This window comes from Acyrthosiphon pisum, chromosome A2 (genome assembly GCF_005508785.2).
Source record: "Acyrthosiphon pisum isolate AL4f chromosome A2, pea_aphid_22Mar2018_4r6ur, whole genome shotgun sequence".
NCBI classification, from domain to species: domain Eukaryota; kingdom Metazoa; phylum Arthropoda; class Insecta; order Hemiptera; family Aphididae; genus Acyrthosiphon; species Acyrthosiphon pisum.
In genome coordinates, this window is record NC_042495.1 from 21,075,832 (window position 1) to 21,090,816 (window position 14,985).

Here is a 14,985-nt window from a genome sequence, read left to right on the forward strand (position 1 = left end):
CCATATTCCATAGTTTAGGGATTTAGAATTTAAAGTGGGTACCCAGTAAAAACACACAAAAAGTAGGTACAACAAATTATACAATAATTTATTAGATACCTATAAAAAAAAAGTTATATAATATAAAAAAAAAAAATTTAATTCTCCTAAGGTTTTCGTTGCCATGGTCACGTCTTATCAAATAAAAACATATTTTATTGTTCATAGATTTTCCTAGTCGAGGAAAAAAATTGAGAAGCACGCAATTTGTAATAATTGGTTACATAATGAACTACAACTATCTTCTTACCTACCTAATTATGATGGTTTTTTTTATACCTACCTATCTTTGCGGAATATTCGGCCCGTTCACAAAATTTTCGTACGTTTTTCATCGATTTTTATCTATCTTTTTTTGCACCGATCACACTTACATTTCGTTACCCATATTCAGTGTGTCAGTTATTTAACTATCTTTTCTGTTCTTCTTTCACCATTACCCTTTCTATACAGGAAAGGTCAAACAACCAATATAATGAAAAAAATGTTTCATATTTCAATCTGTGTACCCCACGACAGTATAATATGTCAAGCCGCTCACGTCCGTGTTATTTTCAACTGTACCTATACATTAATCATAATTTCGTGACAATTTTGTTTTTATACTTTGGCAGTTCCTATTAAAAAAGCTATCAAACAACCGAGTAAATATTAAATAACATTAATCATTTTATTGAGATGTCTTTTGTTGTAATTATTATAATAGTATTAAAAGTGTTAAGAAATTATAATAAAAAAATATGGCACAAATGAGTATTGATACACAACTTCTAGTTAGTGAATGAGAGGCCAGAAAACATCACACTCATTACTGCAGTGCTCGGAACTTAATGCGTTTGCGTATTTCCTATGAAGGTGCATATTAAAAGTCTGCTTCGATACAAATTCGTTTGACAGTACACACAATCCAGATACAAAAATGTATATTTGACCTGCAAGTTTACATGATTTTGCATATTTTGAGATTTTAAGCATATTAATGCACCTTATATTATTGATTAAAAAAAAATTTAAAACATAATGAATCGCCATAAATCTGCGCATCGTCTATATTTATTATTTTGAATTTTATACTACATCGAGGATTGATTACAATAATTATCGACCCGGTAAAAATTATTATTTTTCCCAACAACAGTGTATATGATTTACATTGTTATGTTATTGTAATCATTTGCAGTATTTAATACATTTAATTTTAGGTTCCAAGCGGAGCAATGAATGTATTGATTTGATGTTTTTTTTAAATTTTTTTTTGTGTCTGTCACCATCGTTTGGGGCAGTAAAACTACATCGAATTTCTTAAACAGTATCATGTTTGATGTTAAAGTGAATCTAGTTGGTGCTTTTGGAGGTAAAAATTTAAAATTCCCAATAGTTTTCAAAAGCACCGGGAAGAACAACATAAAAATTAAGGAAAAACAGGAATTTTTACGCAAAATCGTATTTCGACAAAACAAATTTTGGTTTTTGGTGTAACTCTAAAACAAATTTAAGTAGATACATGCAATTAATACTGGTTGTTTATATTAGCATTTTGTATACACAATAAAATTTTGATTTGTTTTGAATGTTTACGGACATTTTCAGTGTCAAGTTTTTTTTCTATGAATGTCAATAAAAATTTATTGTTGAGTAAAAAGCTGAAATTTAATGCAAGGCTCTAATATATGTGCAATGGAATTTGAAAAATATTAAAATGCACAGTGAATTTTTTTTTTTTATAAGCATTTAAAGTTCAAATGTTGACAAAACTCGTAAAAATAACGAAAATGTGCAAATTATTTTGAGTTAGAATATCATAATTTTGTTTTTAAAAAACTAAGATTTAAAAATGTAATACAAGATTCCTAATTAGTTCGTCTACGTTTATCAACAAAAAAAAAAAATGTCTACTAGAAAGTAAAAAAAATGCTTATGTGCATTTGGAGATTATATTTTTACAACACAAAAACTAATAACTGTAAATACATGAAAATGTCGTTAAATGTTTGTATTTTCATTTACTATATACACCATAAAATTTTGAAAATATTTGTACCAAAGAATAAATTATATTATTATTTTATTTAATCTGTGGTTGTACCTACACACAGTCATCTATACTACACTATGAACGTTGTGTTCTGTATTGTATAGAAATATGTGATTGGGCACCAACAGACGAATGCATAGACATCGGAATAGACATAGTGGTCGTGATAGTCATCGTTATCACTTATATCGTCATACCACAGATATAGACAACAGGTTATTATCTATAATATCTGTGCGTCATACGTATATGAAAGCTTTGACGAAAATCGTGTGTTTAGTTTTAGTTGGCCCGGTGCTCGTGTAATTTTGTCCTCAAAAATACACTCCACGAGTTCAACAATCCCGCCCATCTGTAAATCAACCAAATTTGATATATTTATTTTAATTAATCGCCGAAAATATTCGACAGCTCGGTATTACTTTCGACAGTACTCAGTCTTTTAATATCCCAATCTCCCACTTTACAATAACATGTTTTTTAAGAGGACGTCGTACCCACATAATATTGTGTTGTCTCCGTCTTATTAACGCAACATAATACCAAAATGTAGTCCAAGCTATTTTTGATCATGAACAGTGAACACAAAACTAGATTTATGCATAATATTAATATACGTTTACCAAATTGTGTAAAAGTTTTATGGAGAAAAAAGTGTATTGTTTATAGGTCTGAATTTATGTTTAACTTTTAATATTAATATAAATAATTTTAGTTATTAATTTTAATCACATTAAATTTTTTAATTCAGATTGTGCTTAAAGTTAATGCATTTTTTCATTTTTATAATATTTTCTAAAATGTTAAATTTAGTTATTTACTATAATATTTATTGAATTTATATTAATTTATTTCTGTTATTTAATATGATACTTTAAAATAGAAAAATGCTCCTTTTTTATTCATACCAAAATTTATTTTTACATTATATTTTATTTATATTCTTAAGAACTGCTCCACCCGCAACAACCTTTGCTTACCGGGGGTGCTGAAATATTGTATTTTCATTTTATATTTTAACGTAAAAATATTGTGTTATTGCAAAAAAAAATAAATTAATATTATTATAGTTCCAATTTTATATTGTTAAGTATGAATTGACCAATTATCAAATCTAACTGTAAGAATATTATCTGTGTTCTCTCGTTGGTTTTTACAATATTTTTATTTTTCAAATATTAATATAATTACATACGTGCATAACTAACTTAAAATTAATAATATTTTTTAATTAAATTGCAATGTGACTTGTAAAAAATGTTTCACTTTCCAAAAAAGAAAAATTATCGACATCTGCACACTTTATGGGATGTGATAGTTTTTCCTATAGGGCATGATTTTAGCAGAATACAGTTAAGGTGCAGATCTTATTTAAAAAAAGACAATTTTAAGTATATTTTATAAACTATTTTTAGGTATATCATTATTCGAAATACGCAAAAGTATGTACCATTACTACCTAAACCTACCTAGAATATACCTACTTAAATCTGTGTACCAAATTAGACATGTCCGAGGCAATAATTAGCCAAAAATGTTTTGTTTCTTGTACGACGACCTATTATTTATCGTACAATATTATACATTTTGTATGTTATTTTTTTATCATAAACCTTAAAACTTGCAAATAACACATTAATTATTATAACCTTATTCTCAGTTGTAAGCGTAGTATATCTGAGATTATGAAGATGTTGAACTCAGCAAAATTCGTTTTTGTACCAATGTTGTATTTTCGTGTATCTCAGAAATATTATGAAGAAATAAATGAGTCGACAATATTTTGTAAAAGAGGAAACACATTATATTTATTTCTTAACAATATTCATATTATATCAGTCTTGTTGATTAATTGTTTAAGTCATAAAACAATATAAAAAAATACATGTATCATAATTAATGTAGTAGGTAATTTAATTATGAACATTTATCGTTAAAAAAAAAAAAAAATACTTATACAAAAAAAAAAACAAAAAAAACATTTAAGGATAATAATACATTTAAATTAACATAAAAAAAATCATTGACACTCGCATTAATCTTGCTGGAGGTCCTAAAACAAAAAAAAACATAAACGACAAATTAATAATCATGATATTATTATAACATATTAGAATGGGGAAATAACTGAATCTAATTAGTCGTGTGGATAATTTCATAAACGAAAATTATTATTAATTTAAAATCTAGCCGATTGCTCAACGTGAGTTATTTCATGACAATAAAATAATAAATTGTTGTGCCCACCCTCGTAATGAAATTTAATTTCAACAACATGGTTGTGTTGTATATATTGAGAGAATTGTTATTATTAAAATATACTAACCTTTCAATATTGGCGTCGTTAAGAATTTCTTTTAACATTAGATTCAAAGTAGTCCAGTACCATGTCGATGTTGTAGGCACGCAGGACCGATGCCTCAATTAGGCGAGGCTCCTGCATACCCCTCCATTTTACCAGGTAAAAAATTTCCTCTGGAATACCTATGAGCACATGGCTAATAATGGCTTCCGGCTGAAAATTCCGTGCATATCCGTTAAAGGTGATCCCACGCTCGAACGGTGTAAGTTCGTACAATTCTTGTTCACTGTTGGGAGTAAAAATCGATCGTTAGTTAGGCATACGTGCAATGTGAAAATGACAGTGTTTCGCGATATTTTCCACAGATGTCTATAATATTATTATAGGTATTCGCACCGTTGCGCATAGGAAATAGTGAAGTCATATTTCAAAAGGTTATAACATATTATTATGTCCGCAATATTGCTGGTCAATATACAAAATGTATCTATTATAATTATATTATAGAAATCCGTGAGATTTTCAAAAAGGAAATTTCGACGCGTATCGATACGTTTATGCCGTTATGTCGCACGAGTGTAGCGCTCGATTTGACTTGACGTCATAGTTTCGCCTCGGCTGCCGGCCACTCCGTAGGTATACACGCTTTCACGTGAATAATATTATCGCGAATAGTTCAAATGACTGTCGCAGGCTAAATAATAATAAAATAGATATTTATTAATGGAATATCTGTTATTGTTTCACATGATGTTACTAAATTTTATGATGGATTTATTTTTTTTTTAGTGTTATATTATTATGGTCGTTTAAATGATACGTAAGTAGTGCTTTTACTTTGCGACTATAAATAGGACCAAATATTTTATTTTAACGCATAAAAATTATATTATAACAGAACATGGTCACGATGACAGTGTTGTAATAGCCAATAGTTATATAAATAGTATAAAAACAGAAGACTCTATGGATTTGACGAACTCTGAACCGCAGTCGACCGTTTCGGGTTCGGTGAATAACGTTTCTTATTCGACCGATATAATTATTGTTATCTTAAAAAACGATTACAAATCGTATAGATAGAAATTGAATAATAATGTTTTGTGTTTTATTCGTTTTGAAAATGCTGTTTATACCAGTGACGTCATTCGAGGGCAAAGTTTGTGCACTCGTCTGATATTTAAAAATCAGCCGGTGAAAAAACATATTAATAACTAGGTATTTTTTTTATAATTTTAAGGACATTTAATATTACACCGTTGGTGAAAGGAAAACGTCGCTATAAAAAATATTAATATTTACGGTTATTAAGTTTGAAAAACTAAACATGCGGGTATAAAACATATTTTGATGTGAGCGATGAGCGGTTAACGAGTTTGGCGTGTGAAAGAACAAAATATTACACCTGCAACCGGCATAAATTATTATGTAATTTTAAATGGGGGCTATAGGTAGGTCCTTGTACTATTCCGTCGAACACAATAACGCTGACATTATTATTTATCTATATTATACAGGTATAAGGTGCCATGACATCGATATGACATTTAAATTACGCTTATCGACATCAGTTTATTTTAATTTAAATTTAAAAAAAACATATGTATTTCATGTTTTTTACACTGTTGCACAATATCTATATTTAAACGATTTTTATATTATAATTTCTACCAGATTATACGACTTACTATAGCCGTGTAGAATCGTTATACGCTCCACTGTAAAACTGCCATATAAAACGTAATAACCTACCGACGAACTACCGATATTATTGACTATTGTTGGTTATTGTTGAATTAAATTTCAGTTAAAATATAAATTGATTTGTCTACACACTTTGTAAAACAATAATTGTTTTCGATACGAATCTTTGACTTAAATTTTTAAATTTTATTATACACATTATAAAAATAATTTCATAGATGACTTGCAATATATTGTTTGCCATTGACAGATAGATTAGACACTGTACAAATTATTATTTTATATTATGCAATAGGTATTTGGTATTCGTTTTAATACTTGTTGTAGCTGTTTGCAACGAGAAAATAGTGACAGTCCTCTGTCAGATTTTGAAAGAAAAAATGTTCAAAACATTACCTGCATTTACTAGAAGTTCATTGTCACGATAACACCTGATTTAATAATAATAATTTAATTAATACCTATTTATAGTTTTTACTTTTAAAATTTTAATATACTGACACGTGGACGTGCGTGGGTAAGTGTCAATGGTGTGATTGTTTGTGGCGTTGAGTGTACGAATAAAATAATATTATATTATTTTTTTCATCCCATTGATCAAATGACACAATACAAATACTAAAAACCAAACAACTTCTCTTCATTTTTCTATGCGATGAGCCGATAAGTTGTTCGGTTTTCGTCTATCTACCTTTATGGTATCGTAATCATACAAGTGTTCGGTTTTTGGGCGGAACCTATTAATTAGACTTATATATTATTTCTATTATTTTGTTGTTTCATAACGTTTTTTGTGTATATTTTACTGTTGTTATTGTACAATGCTAATTTTGTATAATTATGTTATGGGTCCAAAATCCTTCAGGCGGTTAATAATAAACAAATACAAATGAAAATACATACAATTATCGAATCAACAGTGGAGAATATAAACTGTGCCCGAATTAAGTGTTGATGTTTAATTTAATTTAAATTTTAAAACGGGTTACAGGTGGGTTCATGAATAATTTATTATTTTTTGAATTCATGATTATATAACTGGCATTAAAATAAATATAATATAATGAAAAAAAAAACTCTTCACTCAGACGTACAGCTTTTATTCTCTCCTCTAGAAATATTATGTATACCTAATAAAAATATTATTTATTCCTCTAATGTCAGACAAAAATATTTCGTAATAAGAATCCGATAATTACCTATATTTGATTTGATACGCCAGGGCATAATTTTCGATTTTGACATTTGCGTACCATTTATTGCGCTAATTCAGTTTTTAAGTGAGTTATGAGCATTTTTAATTTACATTTATTGTACACGCTCTAACTCACTTAAAAACTGAATTATCGTAAAAGAACTTCCAAAAAAATACAGATAATTTTCTTACCCTCAAGTTTCATAATAGGTCGATTCACTCTAATTTTTAAGCTAAGCGCATATAACTTGAATGTCTGAGCGTAAATTTGGTATGTTACGCGTTTGTAATACGGAGACAACACATGCGGGTGTGGCGTCCTCCTAAGGCAGTGTTGCAATAGTTAAAAGAGCCCAAATCAAAAATCAAATAAATTAATTAAGCCGTGAATGCAAGGATAGATTTTTGATTCAGTGGATATTTTAATTAATATACTGGGCGTTAGAAATATCGCCCAGAAAAAACTTTTTGTTACCTATGGTAGATGTTATATTTAATTACTGGGCGACAACGATTTTTCGTAAAAATGTCGATGTTTGAAGTTATTATATAATTTTATTTATTGATTATTTATTATGTTTAATTTTGTTATTTATTAACGACGTATTTAATTTCGTTTGGAAAATAGTTATGGAGAATGGAAAACCCACGTGACCGTTCACCGTAGCCGGTAGGTACCTACCTATCCATAGAATAATACAATGCAAGAAAGTTACATCAATAAATTGAGTATTAGCCGAGTCATAAGCGTTTAAACAGCGAGAGTCGTATTACTCCCGTAAAATCGGGTACACAGTAATCGGCGGCGGCAAAATTATGACGTCACGCGTATTTTTCAAATGCGCCATAACTGGCTAAATATTAGACGCTAACAGTTTTTAGCGGTATCTCTGTTTTCGTTTCACTTGATACTATATTTGAAGATAGACTTATTTTTTTGAGTGTTATGGTCCTGAGGACGTCGCAACCGCTGTGTTGTCTCCGTTTTACACACGTACGGCATAGCAAATTTTCGTTCACTAGTTTCGATAGAGTGTGGTCGATTTTGATATTAGAGTGAATTGATATATTATTAAACTTTAAAGCAACAACATTATCTGTGTTCTCTCGTTGGTTTTTTGCGATATTTTAATTTTTAATTGAGTTATGAATTAGTAAGACATTAATATTTAAAAATGATCATAGTTCACTTAAAAATTAAAATATCGTAAAAAACCAACTAAAGAACACAGATAATTGTGTTACCTTAAAGTTTGATATAATAGGTCATTCACTCTAATATCAAAACTGTTGAAATATACAATTAATATTAGTATTCAAACCATGTAAACACACGTGCGTGTACAATGTCGTTTTCTAATAGATACTTATGCAGTTACGATATAGCTGTGTAACACTTTTACTATCGCTTTCTATATTGTATACGGATACGGGATGACCTCAACTAATCATATATAGGTATAGGGCCTTTGAAGCATGTAAGAATTACTTGCACGGGCACCGTCGTACAGTGCGTATACGGTGTGTGTGTGTACAGTCACGTTAAATTGTCCAGTTGTACGTTATTATATATTATACTTATACATAATCATATTGTCGTGTTATTCATTTATATTAATACTAAGACGGTTAGTCTGCCAAGCTGCACTTTCAACAAAAACTAACAGCAGACTATTGAAAGTGACAAACAATAATTTGCTATGTCGTCCGTTCGTGACAACACATGCGGGTGCGACGTCCTCTTAAGATACTACACTAGTTGGGTCCCGTTTTTTTAAAGTTTTTATTAGTTATAAGTACTAGAAAAAAATAGTATTGTTGTAATATTATTAATATTCTGTGAATTTATGTGATTATTCAATATACCTAATGGCTAATAACTATTATTATAAATTATTATTTGTTAACTTTTATGATATATAATATTTTGGATTATTATTACATAAGTTACTAAATAATATGGAAAAAATGTAATTCGTTACTTAAGTTAGTCAAAAGTAAGAGAAGTTCTTTGAAAAAGTTTAAAAAAAAATATATAATTTTATTTCTTATATCTATTTTTATAGTGTTGTTTATTATACTTATATATTAACAATATAGATTCCATTATTTGTAATTATTAGGAATTAATTTACTTAAATCGTAAATTATTTGTAATTATTTATGTGTTGTGAGTCCTATGGTATTGTTAGATATATGTTATGTTTTCTATAATATTTAATACTTTTTATAAGGTCATATTATTATGTTGATTTTGATAGTTAGCATGCAATTTTTTTTTCAATGTCTCCCAGTGACGATTCCTTAAGATATCCACTGCAGTATACTTATTTGGCCTCAACTCGTATAATTTCATTCACTATTTAGTCAATGTTTACATTTATTTTACAATTATTCATATGCCTATTATGATTATCTACTTTGATATAAACTCCATTATGACGCGTTATTTTCACTGTCCGACGGATAGATAAGTGGAAATTGGGACCGTCTGTTAACATTTTTGTTTATTATAATATGATAACAATAAGATATAATACTGTACACACATTGTCAGATACACGAAATAATTATACAGTATACCAGTGGATATTTTAACTAATGTACTGTACTTAAACGTGATTTAGGTAGATTAGTTCATTAAATTTATCAGTTTTTCGTTCGATCCATTAGTGTATTTCATATTTGACATTTAATTTTGTGTTATATATTTTAGTGTACTAAATTGATGATAAATTGATAACGTTTAGATTTGGGTTTGACAGCGACATTATTTGTTCGATGTGAATATAAACATATACACCGAAAAGCACTCCAAACAGTCTGAACAATAATTACGAACCTAAAACAACAACTAAAACTACCTATTCCAAAAGATTATATCGTTGGAAAAAAAATATCAGACCGTCCACCCCAATATTCAGTATATATTATTATTCAGGTATTATAATAACGTTTGTATATAAGACGGCCATTTAATTGGGGAAATAAACGAATTCACTAGTATTAGGTACAACGAGTAACGAATGAATTAAAATGTTAGGTACCTACCCACGTTAATAAGCAACTCGACATTAAATAATATTCGTAACGGTTATAAAAAAATGTCATCGGCGCACCATTTTTTTTTTGCTCTCTCTCTGGGCCACTTGGAAAAAACAAAATCACTCAACATTATTTTTTTTTACTGATTTTTTAGTAAGAGGAATACTACGCATAACAAAAAATAAATATAATAATATTTTTGAGGGTTCAACAAATTAATTTGTTTAAATATATTGCCTCAATGCACTTTAAGGTACCTATAAGTATATAATATACTTATTTATTATCGCTCATCCACACCGCCACAATTGCACGATTGTGTTAAAATACATTTCTGCTTATAGCAACAATATCATAATAATTGTTGTAATATAGGCGAACAAAACTTCTTTGCTCAGAATCGCTTTTCGCATACAATGATTAATTATATCTTATAAGATTATGCCATAAAGATAATTCAATTTTTAAGTGAGTTATAAGCATTTTTAATTTCCGTTAATTTTTATACGCAAAACTTTCTAAAATATTGAACGATACGAAAAACCCTCATGCATACACGGATAATGTTCTTACCATCGACTTTTATAGATGCACTCTAATTTTTAAATTAACCACGCTAAAGTAGTTGATCTACTGAGTGTCAATTTATTATTTTATACGCACTCGCAAGACGGAGACAAAAAATGGCCGTGCTCCTCTCTGAAATTAAACACATCCATTGCAACGACCTGATCGGCCGCAAACCCATGATTTGCCCACATTTTTCTACTCTGCGTTCCCTGGCCGATTTATTGTTATATATAATATTATGTATCACTCTACAGGTTATTGAAAATATACCAGTGCTGTAATGTACACGAAATTCACGTATAGTATAAAGGTTTGGCGACGAAATTCACTGACGGCCTCTTATAACTATGTATACTTGTTTATCATTATATAACTGTTGAACATTGGACGCATACATACTATGTATGCTGTACGTATTGTATACATATACCGTTAGTCCCTAACTTCTTAGAAAATTTCTATACGAATACCCTCTGTCAGTCGTCAGATCTTCGTAACATTAATGGCCACACGTGCAGTCACGCAATAATAAAATAATATAATAGAATAATATGGTGTGCTATATAATATGGACCACCATAGGAAGTTTGCACGTACCTACAAGTCGATAGCGCAGTATTGTGTACACAAATATATTTCGTTTTATCATCTGTTATTCGTTCCTAAGTGGCAAAATGTTTTTTTGCTTGAGATTTCGATCTACCAAACACATAAAAATATTTTAAAGATACGTGAAAAAAAAACTCGTTATATAAGATGGTTAAAAGTAACAGAAGTTTTTTGAAAAAGTTTAAAAAAAATAGTATAATTTTAATCCTTATAATATTATCTATTTTATAGTGTTGTTTACCATAAGTACTTATATATTATGTATATTGTATGTCATTAACAAAATTGATTCCATTTTTTAAAATTAATAACAATTAATTTACCTAATTCATAAATTATTTGTAATTATTTATGTGTTGTGAGTTTTAATGGTATTGTTAGATATATGTAATGTTTTCTATAATATTTAATACTGAACAATTTTTTATGAGGTCATAATATTATGTTGATTTTGATAGTCATCGTGCAATTTTTTTAAGTCACCCAGTGATTCCCTTAAGTATTCACTGTTTTAAATATACCTATATACATAATTAATACTATTAAGACTTCCCTCTCAACACATAAAGGGTTCCTTAAACCGAAGTGCTATGTCGCTTAACCGCTTTTACGCTGTGTCAACAAAATAGTGGCTCAATATTTACTAATTAAAAAAATTGAAATTACGCCTTTTGTTATGTGCGTGACAAGACTACAATATAATATTATTTATTTATTTATTTATTAACGCCGAAGGGATTTTACAGATTGGTATACAGTACATATTTATATAAGATGGATAACTGCATAGATGAAAGTACATATAACTAACACTAGGTAAATTAATAATAATAATTATACATTAGGGTGTAGTATCTCTTAATTGAAATCATCCGGTAAAACACAATACGTCTCGTGAAAAACCAATTGCGTCATGTCAAGACGGCTATATTATGTAATATGGTTTTCCTAAAATGTCAAACTGACGGATAACAGTATTTTTACGAACAATCACTAAACATATTTTAAAGAATCAATATATAGCGAGCCATAAATGAGTGTACCTTAAACGTCCATTAAATTGATCAGTTTTTCGTTCGATCCATTAGTGTATTTCATATTTGACATTTTATTTTGTGTTATATATTTTAGTGTACTAAATTGATGATAAATTGATAACGTTTAGATTTGGGTTTGACAGCGAAATTATTTGTTCGATGTGAATAAAAACATATACACCGAAAAGCACTCCAAACAGTCTGAACAGTAATTACGAACCTAAAACAACAACTAAAACTACCTATTCCAAAAGATTATATCGTTGGAAAAAAAAATATCAGACCGTCCACCCCAATATTCAGTATATATTATTATTCAGGTATTATAATAACGTTTGTATATAAGACGGCCATTTAATTGGGGAAATAAACGAATTCACTAGTATTAGGTACAACGAGTAACGAATGAATTAAAATGTTAGGTACCTACCCACGTTAATAAGCAACTAGACACTAAATAATATTCGTAACGGTTATAAAAAAATGTCATCGGCGCACCATTTTTTTTTTTGCTCTCTCTGGGCCACATGGAAAAAACAAAATCACTCAACATTATTTTTTTTACTGATTTTTTAGTAAGAGGAATACTACGCATAACAAAAAATAAATATTATAATATTTTTGAGGGTTCAACAAATTGATTTGTTTAAATATATTGCCTCAATTTTTCCGGCACGAGAGACAAAAAATGGCTGTGCTCCTCTCTGAAATTGAACACATCCATTGCAAAGACCTGATCCGCCGCAAACCCATCATTTGCCCACATTTTTCTACTCTGCGTTCCCTGGCCGATTTATTGTTATATATAATATTATGTATCACTCTACAGGTTATTGAAAATATACCAGTGCTGTAATATAAACGAAATTCACGTATAGTAAAAAGGTTTGGCGACGAAATTTACTGACGGCCTCGTATAACTGTATACTTGTTTATCATTATATTACGGTTGGACCTTGGACGCATACATACTATGTATGCTGTACGTATTGTATACCTATACCGTTAGTCCCTAACTTCTTAGAAAATTTCTATACGAATACCCTCTGTCAGTCGTCAGACCTTCGTAATATTAATGGCCACACGTGCAGTTACGCGCAATAATAAAATAATATAATAGAATAATATGGTGTGCTATATAATATGGGCCACCATAGGAAGTTTGCACGTACCTACAAGTCGATAGCGCAGTATTGTGTACACAAATATATTTCGTTTTATCATCTGTTATTCGTTCCTAAGTGGCAAAATGTTTTTTTGCTTGAGATTTCGATCTACCAAACACATAAAAATATTTTAAAGATACGTGAAAAAAAAACTCGTTATATAAGATGGTTAAAAGTAACAGAAGATCTTTGAAAAAGTTTAAAAAAAATAGTATAATTTTAATCCTTATAATATTATCTATTTTATAGTGTTGTTTACCATAATAACTTATATATTATGTATATTGTATGTCATTAACAAAATTGATTCCATTTTTTAAAATTAATAACAATTAATTTACCTAATTCATAAATTATTTGTAATCATTTATGTGTTGTGAGTTTTAATGGTATTGTTAGATATATGTAATGTTTTCTATAATATTTAATACTGAACAATTTTTTATGAGGTCATAATATTATGTTGATTTTGATAGTCATCGTGCAATTTTTTTAAGTCACCCAGTGATTCCCTTAAGTATTCACTGTTTTAAATATACCTATATACATAATTAATACTATTAAGACTTCCCTCTCAACACATAAAGGGTTCCTTAAACCGAAGTGCTATGTCGCTTAACCGCTTTTACGCTGTGTCAACAAAATAGTGGCTCAATATTTACTAATTAAAAAAATTGAAATTACGCCTTTTGTTATGTGCGTGACAAGACTACAATATAATATTATTTATTTATTTATTTATTAACGCCGAAGGGATTTTACAGATTGGTATACAGTACATATTTATATAAGATGGATAACTGCATAGATGAAAGTACATATAACTAACACTAGGTAAATTAATAATAATAATTATACATTACGGTGTAGTATCTCTTAATTGAAATCATCCGGTAAAACACAATACGTCTCGTGAAAAACCAATTGCGTCATGTCAAGACGGCTACATTATGTAATATGGTTTTCCCAAAATGTCAAACTGACGGATAAAAGTATTTTTACGAACAATCACTAAACATATTTTAAAGAATCAATATATAGCGAGCTATAAATGAGTGTACCTTAAACGTCCATTAAATTGATCAGTTTTTCGTTCGATCCATTAGTGTATTTCATATTTGACATTTTATTTTGTGTTATATATTTTAGTGTACTTAATTGATGATAAATTGATAACGTTTAGATTTGGGTTTGACAGCGAAATTATTTGTTCAATGTGAATAAAAACATATACACCGAAAAGCACTCCAAACAGTCTGAACAATAATTACGAACCTAAAACA